Genomic DNA, 19,891 nt, shown 5'->3' with positions numbered 1-19,891 from the left:
TTGATTTTTGACTATTAAATTGCAAGTTGATGGAGTGGGATGCTTTATTCTTTAATATATCTACCACACTAAGAAGGTTTTGTATGGGCATTATATGTATTAAGGAACAATGAAAACATCCACAATGATTATAGAAAAATGTCATTATGAAGGTTATAGATTGCATGGAAGATGGGAGAACAAACTATGCCTTTGAAGAATGCAGGTCTCACTCAAAGACCTATTGCCAGTCCCTTCAGTCCCTGAGAGAAGCCTGGGCTACTAACCAGGGGAAAAAACATGTCATAAGTCTTGCTTCAAGTAGCTTCTCCCTTTCTCCCAGCCTTTCCCACCTGATAGCCTCCAGATTTATAGGACTACAGATTATGTTATCTAGGAATTTTGGGTTTGCACTCTGACGCTAATCCCTGGGCACCTACTTGGAGAAGGCTGATCTAAAAATTTCCAGAGGATCTGAACTGATTTAATCTTGTCTTATTAATAATTAAGTCTTGTGATCTATATGAATTATTATCCCCCCATTGATCAAATTTCTTTGCACATTCTCCTTCTTGAAAATAAATATTTAATACTGAAGCAAGAGGTGATAAATCCAGATTAATTCTTTTTCTGCATTTATCCCATACTTTTAGAATGCTACTTATTATCGAATGATCCCTTATAGATTGTGCTTTTCTATTTGTATCAGACCACCTGGTAGTCCTGCTCCTTCCACAGAAGCTTCCCAACCATAAGGTAATATAATCCAATCTGTTATCCAAATTAAACAACTACCTTGGTAGTACCATTCCACCTTATCCTTTCAAATTTCATAAGACCCTAAGCTTTACCCTATATCTCATGGTGGTCAAATGCTTCCCATGTAGCTTGCCACAGGGTCTTTTTAGTGGTGTCAGCCACTGTCCCACTTACAGAAGTTGGACTGCTTTTGGCCTCCCATGCCTCCATCAGCCTCTTCAAAGACCTGTTGCTGCTGGCCCGTCCCTGGTCTGCTGATTAAGTCCTCCTGAGTCTTTTTCCTGGCTTTAATGCTGTTTCAGTTGTAGATGTTCCAGCTGCTGTAGCTTCAGGTATGTTTAGCTGACAGCTGTTTTCTTTCTAGCTTTAGTTGCTCAGCTTCCACCTCCATGGCTTTCCTAGTTCTCTTGAGAAGAAATTTCAGCACATCTATCCAGCCATCTCCAAGCTGCAAGTAAATCTCCCCCAATCAGCTGGTCACACACCACTCACTTGGTGACAACTATATATTCCTGTTTTTGTCCACACAGCCTTGTCAGCATAAGCAGATGATGTCATTTAAAAGTAATGGGAAATAGAAAGGCTGTAAGGAGTTCCTTTCCACAATGTTCCTTTCCTTCCACAATTGTTCTACCTGGGTTTGTTTGTTCGTTTGTTTGTTTTGCTAGTCCATGCTAATAGGAGAGTATTATAGGGGGAGTGTCCATCAAGAGCTGATGGACATGGAATGATCTTGCACTAGGCACCTAATTACAAATAGTGCTGGGGAGATAGAGGAAATTCTAAGGGTAGTTTCTGTTTTCTCAGGGAATCATCATCCTGGTGTCACAATTTAAGATAAAAAATGAAAAACACTGGAAATGACTTCAAACTGATATTAACACTCTGGGTAACATAAAAAGTAGTCAGCAATTATAGATGTTTAACAACCATGTCAGTTTCCGTCTACATGGCCATGTGTCTGATGCTTAAAGGACAATCTTCTATTATAGAAGTGGGCAATCTTTTATGAATAGAGGCTGAACTTGAACACAAAATGAAACACAGCAAAACACAAAACTCCCAGTGACACAATTTTGAAATCTTTGGGAGTCACAAAATCAAACTGGGGGCCAAATATTGACTATGGATTGCCTATCCTTGGTCTCTTTGAATAGCTCTTTGCTCCAAAATTGGCTTAATGATAAGTAAGGAGACACAGGGCATTAATCACTTAACAACAGATAACTTGTGGGCATCAGACATCTGTCCTCTGGACTCAGTTTTTCCTACTCTAGTGAGAGATCTTGCATTTGAATTACGGTGAGCATTTGTTATTTATCTTAGCATGCCTGGATATGCCTAGATATGTCCTTTATTTAGAGAAATGGTCTACAGCATGTGGAAAATCTGGGTCTATCATACATTTCCTGTTTTTAACACCTGTAATGTTTTTCTTTTGTTTTGTTTTAAACCCCCATGATATCCATTTCTTCATTCAGTCAAAGAGGATTGCTGAGAAGGCTTTCCCAAAATAATACAGGGTCATTAAGCCACTTAAAATACACAACCAAAACAACATTTAAGCCAATGGCATGTAAGATAGAAGCTAGGGCTGCTGGATTTGGGTTGCCAGAACTGAGATGACCACTAGAAGGCCCTAAGAGTTAGAGCTTTCTGCTTTCTCTGCTACCATCTAGTGATCTTCTAGATTTTTGCAGCTCAAATCTGGTAGCCCTAGAGAAGGCATGCAAATGTCAGCGTAATAATAGTTCACAAATAGTATTTTTTGAAAGCAGGATTTGTTTTCCTCAGCCTCCTTAAATCCAAAAGTTAGATGCTTGATAGCTGTCTTAAGCAGGCTTCCATACTGAACAAGCCACTACTCAAACAACTGGTTGCTCAATGCTTTATTTATTGTTAAATTGACAATAGGAAAATAGTGTTACAGCCATTCAATTGCAGTTCCACTCATCCAGCAAACTTTCCTGTAGTCTCCTTTTTGCACACTTCAGCACATACTTTAAATCTTCTAAAAGTTCATATGCTAGGAAGAATCTCCCAAGCATCTGAAGCAAATCCAAGTGAAGAGAGTAGGAGAGAGCAAGACACTGCAGTGTGAAAGCTGTCTTAGGTATGGATCGGTGCCAGCCACAAATCTCTTTACAATTAAGTTGAGAACCAAAGTTTCAAAGGGCAGAGATTTCAATTCTGTCAATGACCCAAATGTGTCTAGCTTCCAAACTAGAAAGCACAAGGCCAATTAAACAAAAAAACAAAAAAAAACCTGTTAGACCATAGGAAGGACAAGTAAAAGAAACACCAAAATTAAACTATAGTAGGTATAAAAAGGGGCTGCTCCTTCAGGACAATCAATTATTTTAAGTGGCTACATCACATTATGCAATAAAGCTTCTTACCCATCCATGCTGTGCAGAATGTCTGAGAGTCTTCAGCCAAATTCAAGCCTAAGAGCCTTGCCTAGCTATGATAAGTTTAATGTCTAGGAACTACTGCCGAGTCCCTCTAATGACCCTAACAAATAGGAACAATGCATATCTAAATATTATATCATGTGGATTTAGCATATGCAATTGTATACAGCTGGCACAGGTTTAAATGAGAGGTATGGTTCTTTCTGAACACTTTAGACAACTGGCCAGAAAAATCTGGCTGCTTTTTCATTCAGCTGTCATATGGTCAATTGAACACTAGTAAGCACTTTACAACTGAAGGTTCATCTTCCTCAATTTGTTAAGTGGCTAATTGCAAAGGTTCACAAAAGACATGACATGAGGGAAGGGCAAAGCTGTATTTATGTCAGGGGCCCCGGGAGGAACAAGTGTCATTTGTGAAAACAAAGCACAAATTAAACAGTGGCTGTAATAAGCTTCTAGGAACTGATGGCTAATGGGGGAAAAGCACATCCTTTCTGACAGAAACAAAGGCTCCTCTAAATTGGTTCTTTTTGCATGTGTCAACCCAGCCCTTATGTAACTCTTCATGAATACCAAATTTGTTGTTAAGGTAATATTCTTAGGCAAGACTAGATGCTAACAAGCTAAATAAAGTGTTTCCCATTTATCTAATCACTCTAGCTATGATTTTCAGCTTCCCTTCCCTTTCATGCCATGACAATATCTATAAAGATTCCTGCCAGTTGTGTGGGAGAGTGTGTTGCTTTCCAGATTAGAAGGCCTTAAAGGATGCTCCAGGACCGATAACTAGAACATAAGCAGTGTTTTATTTAAGGTCAAATGGAATCAGTTTCTTACAAACCAGCAATCTTGCTCACAGTCCTCCGGTCCCTTACTTGGAATTGCAAACTATCATAAGCTTCCATCCATTATTCGACTTCAAGATGAATGTGCAGCACACTGAACTTGCCTTGCCTTTATTGGATTGCAACTTTTAATAAAATTGAACGAAGAGGAGAAAAAGGAGAATAATCTCCCTTTTATTGCACTGTTTTCCTTTTTAATCAGAGCCCCTGCCTCCCTTTCAGCATCGTTGTTTGCTTCATTATATAAGACATCTGCAAATATATATGATGTATTTCCCAGTGGGAAAACTCAGTCCCCTTTAATGTATTCATGAAAGACGAGTTCATAGTGCTTTAGGTATGACAAAGGCATCACACTATGTAATATATATGTGTGTGTGTGGTGTGTGTTTAGGCTTCTCTAGTATGGTATGTTTCATGAATTTGTAAGAAAACAAAAGCAGACAAAATCGTTACATGGTACAAAGTCAGATGTGGTATATTTCAATAAATTTGAATTCATGCTTACAATTTATATCATTTCAGTTCTTTACAGTTTTAAAAATGGAAAACAGTAAATAAGACAGATGCAAATGTGTGGACGTTCTTTCAATCAATACTTTGTAATACCTTCTCTGGTGAAAATAACAGCTTCCAAATATTTCCTGTAACCAGCTAAGAGTCTTTCCTTGCTTGGTTTTGATTTTTTTCCCACTCTTCTTTGCAGAACTCTGCTAGCTCAGAAATATTATTGGGTTTCCTTTCATGCAATGGATGTCTGAGACTTTTCCCCAGATTTTCAGTAATATCCATGTCTGGGGACTAGGAAGGCCATTCTAAAACCTTTCTGCTTCCTTCTTGTAAATAATTTCTACCTGATTTGGGGCTCCATTTGAGATTGTTCTGCTGACATATTTTATCTGAAATTACTAATGTTTACTTAAAGCAAATAATTTCTTTCACTTTTCTGTGAATCTGCAGATCTCCTGTCTCTGCATACTACTTTCTTCTGTGGTATGCTTTGGATGATGATGATGATGATGATTTCAATTCAGTGAAGTTCTGTATATGTTTCTTGTGATTGTTAAACATGTAATTTTAAGGCGGGGTGAGCCAGATCCATTTTGTCTCTATGAAGTACTTTGTGCTATGGAGGAGACACAATTCTCTTCACTGAAACAAAGAAGTGAGGCTATTTACCTGTGTTGTGCATCACTCCAAGGCCTTGTGCCCAACTCTGATGCCTCTTCTGGTAGCTGAATTGAGTTAGAAAAGGTTTCTGCACAAGCAGAAGTTCTGTTCATCTACTATAACTGCTAGGTAAAGCCTAAGAATGGTGCATTGCAGCTCCCTCCTCTTTCAAGGCTGTGCCCAACCCTAACAAGATCATGTCAACACATGGAGAAAATATGCTGTTGGGATTTCACCCCATACTCTATAACTGGGGTAAAGAGGCATTTCTTCTAACATTTCTCTAAAGAAGCATGATACAGTAGTTTTAATTGAAAAGCATCTGAGCAGCAAGATTAGGAATGAATCGTAGCTACCACGGCAGATGTTTTTGTGCCAGAGGGCCCAATGATAAGAGTCAGTATAAGGTAGTTTTTCATATATTCATTCCACAAGTTTCCATCAGGTATACTGCCCTCACTTCATGTCAGTGTTTTCTGTACCATAGTCATTGTTTCTTGGGTGAATCCTGGGGAAAAAGATACTTATTGCAGCTTCCATAGTGATTCATCTGGACATGGAAGTAAGTTAGAATGTTTAACCCTAGCTGCACCATTACTTAGGTTTAGAATTTCTTAAAACAGTATTTTATTTTGATTTATTTTAGTATTTTTATTCTTAATTATTTTTAGAGCCTATCATACTTATTGTTTTACTGATATCTATCTATCTATCTATCTATCTATCTATCTATCTATCTATCTATCTATCTATCTATCTATCTATCTATCATAGCTGCCCATCTCAGACCAGTGACTCTGGGTGGCTAACAATAATAAAACACACAAAAAAATAAATATAAATACAGCCAAGAGATATTAAAATCTGTCAGTGTAAGCACAACCATGAAACAGGGCCCTTCACATATATATAATATATACATGCATACATACATACATATGAATGTTACACTGTTATTACTAGATATTTTGATTGTATCTCGCCTTAGGGATGTAATAAACTTGATTTGATCTGATTAAGCTCAGTATCTGCACCCACATACTAACTTAACCACGTCTACTTGGTAACAGAAAGAGTTGTTCTGAGAAAAGTTATTACATTTCATAAAGACATACTTGATACCTAAAACAAGCCACCTACCAAAATATTTTCAGAACTTGTGTGTGAGTTGTGACTCCTGTTAAAGTGCAATCACAAAATGGCTGCCATGCTGGCAGAGCTTGTTGCCAGCCAGGCAACATTTATTTATAATTATTTATTTTATTCACTTTGTCTAGCCGCCCATCCCAAACCAGTGACTCTGGGCAGCGAACAATCATAAAAACAATTAAAGAATTAAACACAGTACAAAAAGAATGTCTGGGAAGAATCTCCCTCTTTCTCAGCTCTCTAGTTCTGTGCATAATATACAGAACATTTTTTTAAAAAAATTCTGAACATAATATAACATAGGACCTAACTATCTAACATCTGTTGTTATGAATTGCTTGGAAGTTAAGATCTGCCAGAAATGTTTCTTCTAAACATTTCCCTTTTCCCTTGTTTCTAGGTTCACAGGAGAGGGTATTTTTTCCCCATGCTGTTCCCCAATTATGGGGTACACATTATGCCAGCCCCATTTCCCCCACTTTCAGACAGGGTGTCAAGATATTTAAATTGTTGTTGATGATGATTTTATTACTGATTTATGCATTTTGCATAACTTTTGCACTGCCCCTCTTCATATAACGTGCTTGACTGTGTCTTAGTAAGGGATATGCGTATTGTGCGAACACCAAAACAAGATTCATTGACTCATGCAATTCACTTTTCAAGGATTGGCTTTTATCCCCAACAGATCCAGCTTTGTTTGTAGTTAAACTAACTGCACCAAGTCAATTGAATTAATTAATTAATTAATATTAGTTAATTAATATTAATTAACCTAGTCAATTAACATTGTGCTTCCTAGGGTCTATGACTGAGATGCTCCTAAAGGTGGTCTGAGCACTTTGCCTCTATGGCCATCCCAATTCTCCTCTTCCCCACATTTGGGGAGGTAGAAAATTGGTAGAAACTTAGTGGAGTGTCATCAACCAATTGCATCATCACAGTTGTAGTTGTTGTTTTAAGGGATGTGAGTTGGGGATCTGCAGCCTCCCAATCTCCCTTGCACCAGTTGGAAGGACTATAAAATCGCTGGTGCACAAACCAACACCATTCTGTCTTGTGTGCTGATAAAAGTAAGTGAGATCACTGGAGAAGGGCAAGGTTGGGTCACTGAGTCATGTGAACAGGGTCAATGTTTTCTTTCATACTTTGTTAGCCACCCAACATCAATGTCCTTGCTTAATAAAAAAAAAAAAGTGGGATGCAACTGTAAGAAATAAAATATGTACACTGAGAGAAGGCATGCATGATACACTGAGACACAAATACAAACAAAGAGGAAAATAATTCAGGAATGGGGAATTCATACACTGCACCCCCATATAGTGAGGAGGCAAGCAGAACATGGTAGATATATTAGCCTCAGGAGGGCACTGTTAATACCAGGATTAAGTCTGAGGATTCCCTGCCTTTCCTTTTGCATTTCTGGTAAGTACATACAGTATGCCACAAATATTTGTAGAGGGGGGATTGCCTTCATCTAAAACTTCAGAAATGTGGGCTTGGGTCTCAGGTGACAAGAACATTTGGGTATCTATTTACCCACATAGATTTTTCCTCATGAGCAGGATAAAATTGCCAAATTAATAAATCTTTCATTAAAAATGAATACTAAATATTCTCGAGACTGCTTTATAATACAGTGCTAATGTCTTTTTAAAATGTCATTGTCTAGCCTATTCATTTTAAATTTTAAGCATCACACTGCTTGCTTCTCTACACATACCACCCCCCAACCCCAAATCTGAACCACGCTGTTATTAAAGAATTGAAGTTTTCTGGTGAATGAAGCAGTCCAACTGCTTTTCATGACAAAGCTGGTAATTAGAAGACCAATTTAATGGTGAATCAGGCAGAAATATTCAAACCATGACAAATGACTTTAATAATGCAGCTTGCAAAGCTTGAACAGAAATAAATTTCACTCCCAAAACTCTGGTGCTTTTTTTTCCCCCCTGACTGCCTGGAAGATGAAACTGTCCAGGAGGGGTTTTGTTTCCTTATACAGTAACCCTTTTACAGATTTTAAGTGGGCCAAATAGCTTGCAAATGCAAAAACATCCTTCAAGACTCTACTTTTTTCTTTCCTTGAAGGTGCACTGTGTCTGGAACCCCATCTACGTTAAAAAGATTTATTTTCCTCTGATATTCTGCAGTGCCATGGCAAGAATGTTTTATCATTATAACCAAGTCTTGCAACAGGCAAAGGCTACAGTGGCCAGAGAATTGAAAGGTAATTTCAGTGTTTGTCATAAGTTGGTTAAACCACATGCGTTCCACAGTTTTGAAAAAATTGGTTATTCTGTCCATGCTGAGGCTTTGTAATTGGATAGTAAGAATGTTCAAAGACTAATTTAGTGAATTGCACAATATTTTAAATGGAATTATGCAGGTTTATGAGTCCTTGGAGGATTGAGCTAGCAGCCTCCAGAGAATAGCTGTTTATCAGTAACTGATATTAGCAGCTTTCACCTACCTTTTGTCTTCATTAAATTGCTGCTCTTCCAATCGAGGGTCACATCTGAGGCCTGCTTTGATAATTTGTCATTATTGTCTTGCTTACTGGAGCATAAAGTTGATACAACAAAGGTTGCACAGTTTATACACTATATTGAAAGAAGACGGGTCTTTTTTATATTGTTATTATTACCATGATTAGCTATCCTAATTCTACTTTATATAAAAAGGGTCTAGTCTACCAAATGAAAATGGGTAGCCTTCCAGGCCTGTGCAAAAGTCACACATAATGTCTAAGAGTTTGCCATAACATATTCATCTCTTATGAGGGTTACTCCAGAGATTGGTCATTTTTTGCACTTTCACTGCCCGGTAGTACACAACCCCCTATGTGCCCTCCCAAATGTTTTTAAATTAAACATTACAAAAACACTTAATTTTGCTAAGTCTAACAAAACTGTGACAGTCTCATCACTCTGAGCACTCATTCATTCTTAGATGAAAATGCCAAAATATTATATTATGAGATTCAAAAATAATATGGTGGATCCAAAGATACACTCTAGTATATTGTGATGGATACACTGGCACCCATGTGGGGCTATACTGCTTTGTGTGTTATATTGAGTTATACTTCTGGAAACATGACCATAACAAACTACTTTTTGGCCTGTAAACACTGTTGTACTGGTTCAGTGTGTGTTATCATTTCCACTGTATAAGTAAGAGATTAAGGACTCTAACTCAACACAACAGGTTGCCAGTCAACAACAACTTCAGGCTAGAAGAAAAATCAGGGTTTGAATGATAAAACACCTTTATTTCTAGCTTTGTTGGCCATAGGGCAAGTTCACTTATGTACATTGATCATTTGATGAACACAACCTCAGGCAGTGGCTTGCATATAAGTCTGGCCATGGAACCATTTAAAGACAACACAGGAATCAGCAGTCTTATGTAGTGAATAGATTCACAGATTGCATGACTTGAGATATTCTGGAGAAAGATCAAATGTTCAGACACTTCGCCATTTAAAATAAACTACAGTAACTGTTGGAAGTGGGACACGGTGGTGCTGCGGGTTAAACCGCTGAGCTGCCGATCGGAAGGTCGGCGGTTCGAAACCACACGGTGGGGTGAGCTCCCGTTGCTAGTCCCAGCTCCTGCACACCAAGCAGTTCGAAAACATGCAAATGTGAGTAGATTAATTGGTACCGCTTCGGCGGGAAGGTAACGGCGTTCCGTGAGTCATGCCGGCCACATGACCACGGATGGGTCCTTAGGGACAACGCCGGTTCCAAGGCTTAGAAACGGAGATGAGCACCGCCCCCTAAAGTCAGACACGACTGGACTTTACGTCAAGGGAAACCTTTACCTTTACCTTTACCTAACTGTTGGAAGAATCCAAAATCATATATCAGGGGAAGTCTAGAGATTTCTCACTGATGTGTGCAGCAGGGTTCCTTAAAAATGTATGTTTCCATGAAGAAGAATTTAAATGCAGGATTGATTTCCTTCACCGCCCACCACCGGGTCAACAAATGAGATAGCTCTAGTTCTATGGGCTTTCCCTCACTTGCATCTAACAGTGACATAACTAAGCCCATGGAATCTTTTCTTCCTCTGGGTCCTCATATCATTGTCTTCATCTGTTTCTCAGGTCATAACTTCAATCATTCTTAGTTGTATCGGTATTAAAGGTCACGTTTCCCCCTTTATCCAAGCACAGGTTCCACATGTGCTTCGCTGACCATGGGGTTAGTGGCAAAGTCAGGTGACTCTTAGAGGGTGGAATTAGTCAGGCTTCTATCTGCCACTTTAGGCTGGTGTGCTCTCACTTGCTTGTATCCACCCCTTCTGCAGGAAAGTCTGGTTCTATCAAACTGGGCACTACCTCTGTATCTGCTGGCTATCAGTCTGAACTGCAGTTAACCAGCAGTGGGATGGGGGCTGCATCAATATGTGGCAGAGAAAAGACTCAATCTCTCTCTCTCTGTCTCTCTCCTGCTTCACTGTGCAATTCTCAGCATACCAGGCGGTTGTTGTTCAGGCTGCTTTTGTACGTGGGCTCAGTACTCTTCTGGAGCAATGCTCCTTCCATGTCCAAAAGGAGTCCATCTATCAGCTCATACCAGCTGATAGACAGACTCCCTTTCAACACACAGTTAGAAAGAACAAGAACCAATTTTGACTGATGCGTAAACTCAACAGTCAAAACACATCTTCCCTAGCAACAGCCCCAGCCCCAACCCACATTCAGGTTGTATCCTAATACTGCAAATAAGTACACCATCATAGTTAGAAGAAGTGGAAAGGTTCATTGAAGACTTAACATCATCATCATCCTTAACATTATCAAAATCCATGTTGGAAATAATTGATTTATATCTGCTATTCTTTCCCCTTCAAGGTCAAAGAAACATTAACTTGGGACAGATGAAATCAACATCAGATACTGAAAAGTTTTTGTTTTTTTTCCCCCTGTGAAAGAGGCTTCTTTTTTCCCCTATTTTCTTCTTTTGAATGTTTTTGGAGTGATGTTTTTGAGCTTTATCACTGGGGGAAGCTAAGGATACTCCTGCTGATACTGTTGTTACACACTGTTCCCTCACTCTGAAGCCTCCTGAAGGGGTGCACCCTTCATTGTCAAGGAAAGCCCAACAGGAGGAAATTCGGACCTAATGGAAGAATAGAAAGCCACAGAGGCTGCAGTCTTCTGGTGAAACAATTGCACAAAGAGGACATTCATGCACCCCCTTTGGGCAGCTGGTAACTGAAGATGAGCTGGAATCTCTGTGAAATTCTCTTCTCCTTTGAAATAGATTATGAAAGCAAAAGATTTTTGCCACGGGTTGAATGAGAACTGAGAGGGGAAAAAAATAGAAAGATTTTTTTTCTCCGTGGTTCTAGTTTTAATGTTTTAATGTTAATGTTATTGTTATTTTATGGGGTTTGCTGTTATTTATTTAATTGTCTTTCAGCTTGCTCCTTGGAGAACATACAGCCCAAAGGAGGGGTGTCACTGCACCACAAGTTTGTGATTTCAGGTGGGAGAAGGAAAGTTCAAATCATGTGTTTAGGGGAAAGATCCTTGTTGTAATATCCTAAGTCTACTGTCACAATTCCAGGCATTTGAGTCACTTCATTTATTTGAATTACTCACATGCTCTTTTGCCAATAGTAGCTTGTTGATCTTCAGTTTTTTAAATGCTTTGGGATGTTTCACAGACTTAAGGCTATTTCTTCTCATGCTATAGAGCTATTAGAATCTGTTAGCATTCCAGTCCAACTTATCAGAGAATGTAAATTTCACTCTCTTTGTGGTGAGTGCTCAATAAGAAGCAAAAAGAAGCTCAAAGTGAGAGGAAACAAAGAGGGTTGCTGCCCTCTTGTCCAGTGCAAAAATGAACAAAAAAATTAGGATGGTTTTAAATCGTTATAGTGTCTTATAGATCCTACTATTTGTTATGTATTTATCTATAGTTATTTAGCTGAACTACTTATAGCCTTTAGACTACAAATTGCAATTCTATAGATTTTTTCCCTGAATAACTTATAGTATTTTATAGTATTTTATATTTTGTAAATTTATGCTAGTAATCTTCTCTTTTATCTTACTAATGTGACATTTTGCTCCTACCTTTATTTTTGGAATGGTTGTAATGCTATTTTACAACCAAAATAAAAGCAACTACTTATTTGTTTAGAGTATAGCATCTTAAAGGCCACTGTTAAGACATGATCTAGAAATGCATCAAAATGTGGTGGCATAATCTTCAAGGAACAGAAGAATCTATAGACCTTTATCCCCATCCTTATTTTACAAGTGCAACCAGGACCACAATTGTGGGGGGAGGGGGGCATGTGCCCTGAGCGCTGTGTGGGGGGGGGGCTGCCAGAATGAGCGCTGGGGGGGCACCAAAATGGGCATGGAATCCATGTTTGCCCTGGGTGACACAGACCCTAGTTGTGGCCCTGAGTGCAACCCACATAAAAAGGGGAAGAGCTTTGATCACTTACTTGTGGCTGCCATCTTTATTTCCTGCCCTCCCTCCCTGCAGACTCCCTTGACTGCAGGTCCTGTTTTGTAAAGTTCTCCTCTACTTTTCTTTTGCAAAAGGAAAACTAGCCCAGCAGAGCTGGAATGGACTATTCTCTTATTTTCTGATTTGCTACTGTTTCCCTAAATGTAGACAAATACACAATGAAACACTCCTCTCTTGTGGCCTGACACAATGTGGTTCATTCTATTACTTTATTGCCTTTGTTATGAGGACTTGGCTTTAGTTTGTCTGACAGAACCTAATGTCTAATAATGGTTTCTCTAAACACACCATATCAGGACTTTTTGATGTATTTAGTTATTCCTTGGAAGTATTTATAACTATCTTTCAACACTCAAGATGCTTTCCAACCGAACATAATTAAAAAAAAGAAGATTGAAAGATAAAAAAGCTGAGCTCCTGAGTGTTCCTTGGATATGTTAATGTATTATTTTTGACAGGAATATGGAGTTGTTTCATCATTGCCTTCTTCTGGGACTTACGTTTTTACAACTTCCTTGTTTGGCCCACAGCCCTGGATTTCTTGATAGTCTTCCATTCAGCTACTCTCCAGGTATGACCTTGTTTGGCTTTTGGGGAGAATCAGTCAGTTTTATTCTGATTTAAAGAAAATAATGCAATGCAATGCAATAATATAATCAACAAAATGACAAAAGCTAATAAACATCTTAATGAGCAGTGATGAGAATGGCCTGTCACAAAAGAGATCTTAGACTACAGTAAAAAAAAAAGCTAGAACTCATACAAATTCTCTGTGACAGATGTGAATAAAACTATTATAAAGACTGTAAAAGCAGGTTGCATAGCAAGGACAGTTGTATACACCCCTGTTGCAAGTCTCTCATCTGGACAACCTTGCTTAGTAAAATTAGACAATTTATCACTCTAATGCCTGCAGCAGTATGCACTTCAAGCAAGTGATTAGTTTCCAGATTTGATGTATTCCAGGAAGTAGTACTTGGAATAAGAAGGTCAGCCCAGAGTTTCAACTACCTCATATAGTCAGCAAGTCTTGATGGATTAATAGTGGGGTAGTGTACCTTGTGTATCTTAGTGTTCCAGTGTTGACAGCACTTGGCATTATTTGCATTGGACATATGTTCACCCATCACTGGGAGGTTAGAATACTGGTATCAAAAGAGGCTTCTAACTGAAAAGAAAATCCTCCATCAATGCATTCAGAAGACCGCTGAAATCTGATTTTTCTATAACATTTAGGGTAAAACAAATCAATAAATGTTGATATTTGTTGGTGATTCCTAAGAATTTTAGATTACTGGGAACCATCAGAAAATTCTGATGTATCTGAAGTACCTTCATTAAATAACCAACATTAATTCTCATTTCTGTCATTTGCAAATAAAGAGCAACATATATCATAGTTTAAAAAATGTTGCATATGATGTCATAATGGCTTCTAACAGTTACTGGAACATCTTAAGAAATTACTGAGATGTTTTTACCCTCTTTTCTATCATTATTATTAAATGTCAACATTTATTAATATAGACCAAAAAATACCCAGAATTTTATTACATTATGGTTCATTTTTTATGTCAGGTTAAATTATATTATACTACATAACAATAACTCCATATTATTATGCCATGATATTAAGCATCATACCACCCATGAACAGAAGCCAATGATGTAAAATAGAGGGAAAATGTGCAATATTGTAACATCACCTTATGGGAGTAGCATTGTGGTCATCATCTACATAAAACTTCTGATGGAGGTTATCCAGAGACTTAGAATATAGTGTATTCAGTGTTGGTGTACCTAACTATCCATCAGATTCTAGAGAAGCAATGAAGATCCTTATTTTCCTTAGTCCTAAAACAATGATAGGCTGCATATGAGCTAGCAAGCTATTACAAAAACCAAACCAAATTAAAAATTTGCCCATCAGATAAATTTGGAGGGGGAGTGAGGTGACAAATTTGGCCAATATCATACATGTTTTTATAAACTTCCACTGGTTCTAGAAGATGACCCATTATTTGGAATATGCAACTCTGATATTATTTCTTCACTGGCTCCCTATCCATTTTTGTTCCTTAAATTCAAGTGCTAATCATTAGTGGATGTAAGCAAAACTCCACTATCTGAAAACATAATGTTCCAAGGTTCTCTAGAACATTGTTTCTCTCCCAGAATGCAACCTGGCTGTGGTCTATTATTTTCTCTCCCCCCACCCTTATTTTATTTATTTGTTTGTTTACTTATTTACCATATTTATATGGCCACCCATTTCACAAAACATGACTCTGGGGGTGTACAATAAAAAAAAAAAACATAAAATGAAAATAAAACATTCTACAATTACAAACAATGTAGCCACTTCATCAAGTCACCATTCCCTTGAGATCCCCAAGCCTGTTGACACAGCCAAGTTTTGAGGGACTTCTAGAAGGTTAGCAGAGATGGGGCCAATCTCACCTTGTGGGGATGATGTTCCACAGGGTGGGTGCCATGACAGAAAAGCCCCATCTCTGTTTATTTTGTTTATCTAAAACAAAGGTATAGTTTCAAAATATAATAATGATAATATCAATAAATGGACAGAGAATTACTGAAGTTATACAATTAATGCTCAATTTATGTTATTTTCCAAAGGGATTATTCCAGAACAGGAAATGGCTTCACATGTTCCAGACATGGATTTTAGCTGAGCTGACACACTTGGGAGAAAATCAGAACACTCCAGCTAACACTAGAACAATTCGTTATTGGACCACAGAGTTTTACAAATCCCTAATAATGATCTTTGACATTTGTTCAGGGCCAGGATGTTTAAAGGACCACTTTCTCTCCTGTATACTTGCCCATCTGCTGAAGTCTACAATCCAAGCATTGTCAGATACTTTGTCTGTGTAGCAAGACTTTTTAGTGTTGTCCAGGGTGGTGGTATTTGGCTTTGCTTGAAGCAGCAAAATTACTAGAGCTGGCACTGAATTTAGTTGTTGCTGTTCCTTTGATGGCAGCTGTTCTTATGGCAGGCAACCCTAAAATAATTATTTTGAATTCTTTTACTGAAATAATTATTTTGAATTCTTTTACTAAAATAATTATTTTGAATTCTTTTACTAAAATAATTATTTTGAATTCTTTTACTAAAATAATTATTTTGAATTCTTTTACATTTGTTAATTTAAAAATGTACAGTATGTAAAGATGGATGTTTAGTATTTGTATTTTGAACTGTTAGCCAGGTTACATATTCTCTGCAAATCTGAATGCACACTTATTATTCATGTAAAGTTGCTTACAGATTCAAAATAGGAAAACTGTGAATATGGCAAGTGCAGAAATTTGGACACCCATGCACTTGCCATATTCACAGTGCTTGATTATTAAGCAGTGCTTGATTATTAAGTGCAAAGTTGTTAATAATGCCTGAAAAGTGATTGACTTAATAGGCCTACTATACAATTAGCCAGCTGAAGCCAGTTTGACAAGTGAATCCAACCTTTCAGGATTTGATTATCATTCTGACTCCTTTCAACAACCATGGGCTCCTCTAAGGAACTATCTGATTGTTTGAAAATAAAGATAATTTACTTTAATTTTATATATATATATCCCTCCCTCCCTCCCTCCCTCCCTCCCCCCCTCTCCCTCTCCCTCTCTCTCTCTCTCTCTCTCTCCTGGAACTATCCCATAACTGGCCCAGATTACTGTTTTCTGGTATAAAACATGATCTACTGAAAAGTTAATCTAACACTGGAGTAGTTGTCCACAGTACAACATCATTTATACAATTATCTGAATCTCATTATCCCAGAAGTCTCATAAATAACTGATATAAATTCCATCACTTTCACTTTCCTTCAGCATCCTATAAAAGGGGTATTGGCCCAGAAGTCAGAGTCAATTCCTCCAAACCTCTAACCACCATAGAACATCAGAAGACATTATGCTGCATGGACCTAATAAACCATATTGTGTTGTTTATTCGTTTAGTCGCTTCCAACTCTTAAATTGAATAAACTGCCATGAAGCACTCATTTTTTTTTTTTTAATTCTGTAAAAGCTTTAAATATAGCTTCCTCTGAACTGAGGAAATCCAAAATAATAATATTGTAAAAAGCCCAGTTTTTTAAAAGAGCCTTGGATGCTATTTTACAGATTACATCAGTGGCTAAATAGATCAAAACTGTGTGTGGACCCGATATTTTCCATACATGTATTGTAGCATTAATCTGAAAAAATATAGATCCTAATACCTGATAGGATTTTGGGTCAGATAATGGGTCAGATAACTCTTGTTGAACCCAAACAGGAGTGAATTTTGAAATTCACCATTCCAGTCAGCACCTGCAGTTAGAGTTCATATTTACTGATAACCGTGAAAATGTGGAAAACTAAATTCTCCTTTCCCAAGAGGTAATTGCAGTTGGCACAAGGAAGATCTTGCAGGATATCTTTGCCAAATAAATGTATAGAAATGTATTGTATATTTTTCTACATATTATGTAAACAAATTTAAAAATGGAATATATCTGGGAAAGCATCTCCATTATAAATCAGTTGTAGGGTTAATTCCATCTTAATTTCATATATCTTACCCCAAATATTCAAAGGAATTCTAGACTATTTGTCTAAATCATTTTCCCACTTGCATCAAAACAGGACATACATTCAATTTTACCACGTGGAGAGGCCCGTAGAAATTCATATACCAAGGTCAAGATAAAAGACAGAACTTAACCTAAAGCCCCAATTTTTCTACTTTTCTAAATTATTATTTTGATATACCCCACTCTATCAAATGACCAGACAGGATATCATACTCATATATTATTGAAATGAGATTAGGAATAGAGGATTCTGATATATAAAACAAAAAAATATCATTAGCATATACTAAAATATTATGCTCTGCCCACCCCTTCTAATCCTTCTAAATTTATTTTAACTAAGTGAAGGGCAAACTATTACAATTTGCCCATGATTTAGGTACTGAATAAATCATATCCCTCCATATATACATATACATACACACACACACACACAGACACAGACAAAGTACATACTGTACATACTGTATATATGCTTCAGAAAGGTGGATGGGAGACAGGTAATTCTAATACATTGATTAACTTTTTTGCACTCCTGTTGACCAGCTAGAAGGGAAGCACTGATTAATTCATGGCGTTGCCTGCTGGTTCTCAGTATTTCAGGATAAACAGGAGTGAAGATGATCCCACAGCTGGCTTCAAAACTGAGTAGAGGGATTGGGAGTGGAAACAGTGCTGTGTGCCCTGAATTGTTTTTGCTGTAAAAAATGGCTACCCCTCCGGGAACTGTAATTATACCATATTTAATTTCCTAAGGAAAGCAGTTTCTGTTGAATTTTCCTCTTCAAAAAAGGTTTTTACCCTCTCAAATATCTAATAAATTGTAAAAACAAGGCAATTTATGATCCTCCATGTATCTCCAGAAAGAAAATTATCCCTGCAGGTAGACTTAGTACATCTAAAATCCAAAGTTATTAGAGGCAATTTTGTGAAAAGGATCATTAATTATCACCCATGAAAGTTTAATAAGTGGCTTCTTTCTGTAGGAATCAAGATCAAAGACCAGCCATCTGTTAAACTAGCAAATATGTTAACAGAGGAATGAACCATTCCTCTCCATTCCTCTTTATCGGACTACATTTGATAGTTAATTTCTTTTAGAAAAAATTCTGTCTTCCTTGCACAGATTTTACTTTCAATTCTTCATGGATTGATTTCAAAGGAAATTTACCCTCCAGCAAGACACATATTTATCCATCAAGAACACAACCCTCAATCAGTTGTTTTATCTATTTATTTGTGTATTGAATGTATTGTACTTTTTTCTTCTCCCTATGACACAGATGCTCTGGGTGACTTATAATTAAGCAGCAAAGCAATAAACACAAAATTCATGAAATACAATCAACTCCATTACTAAGATTCAAAACAACCCTGACCAGAGCTAGGCGAGAATGCAAGCATAATGTCAATCCTGGTAGATGATCAGAACAATAAAGAATTAAAGCAACCTGTCAGAGAAATAAGGTTAAGTGTTAACCTGGTTTTGACATTATTTCAGTGTCCTCCCACAGGTTTCTGATTCCAGTTCAGCAAGCTGACTCCAACCTTTAAAATCCATAAGCGATTTTCCGCCACTTGCCATCATCATTCACATTTACCAATCCAATTTGTTGTCAGTTTTTTTTAAAAAAAGGTAAATTTCAGTGTAATCCCTACAAGGGACTGGCCCAACAACCCATCTTCATTCTTCCTGCTCATAATATGATTTCTTCTGTACAATATAGCTATTTCTTATAGCACTCTGTGTTAGCAAAAGATTATAGGTCAGTAGTAGGGGAGATCTGAGAGCAATCCTGACATCTCTAGTCACAAGGTTCAGGTACCAGGGGATGGGAAAGCTCTATGCTAGAGATCCTGAAGAATCACTGTCAGTTAGAACAGATAACACTGGGTTAGCCTGAAGATCCAGTGAAATAGAGAAAATTCCATTTTCTATTGGAAAAACAGGGTCACACAGAACTTACACAGACCTGGGAGTTCAGCTGACTTTGAATGCAGTGTTGTTACCTGGGTGCTCATTTTTTATTTGGTTGTGTTAAAGTATACACACTCAATATACAGCTGAACTGAAAAATGTATATGTAGGATTAGCAATCTGTTAGTACCTGCCGTTACATATAGTAGCTATAGCCTTTATCGGTTTCTCCTACTCACCCCTTGGGTGCCACTTTTCACATTCAGGTGCCCAAATTATCACCCTTCTTGTCTGTCTTTTCTCTTTTTCAGGCAACCTTTTACAGGGCACAGCAAGTGTCACTTCCCGATAGCCTCCCCCACTTTAGAACCAATGTGATTTCTTAATCTTTCTATATAGACTGCAAGTTGTTCCCATTTAGCAGCATTTCTGGAAAGGAAAGCCCCTGCCATTTGATCAGCCAGTGCTTCTGCTGAGCTATCACTAATTGTATTCTCCTGAGTATTGTTTATCTCCCAAATGGAATTGTTAGGACTCTTTGGACCAATAC

The sequence above is a fragment of the Candoia aspera genome, chromosome 5 (genome assembly GCF_035149785.1).
Source record: "Candoia aspera isolate rCanAsp1 chromosome 5, rCanAsp1.hap2, whole genome shotgun sequence".
NCBI classification, from domain to species: Eukaryota; Metazoa; Chordata; class Lepidosauria; order Squamata; family Boidae; genus Candoia; species Candoia aspera.
Note: the sequence above shows the minus strand (reverse complement) of the source record.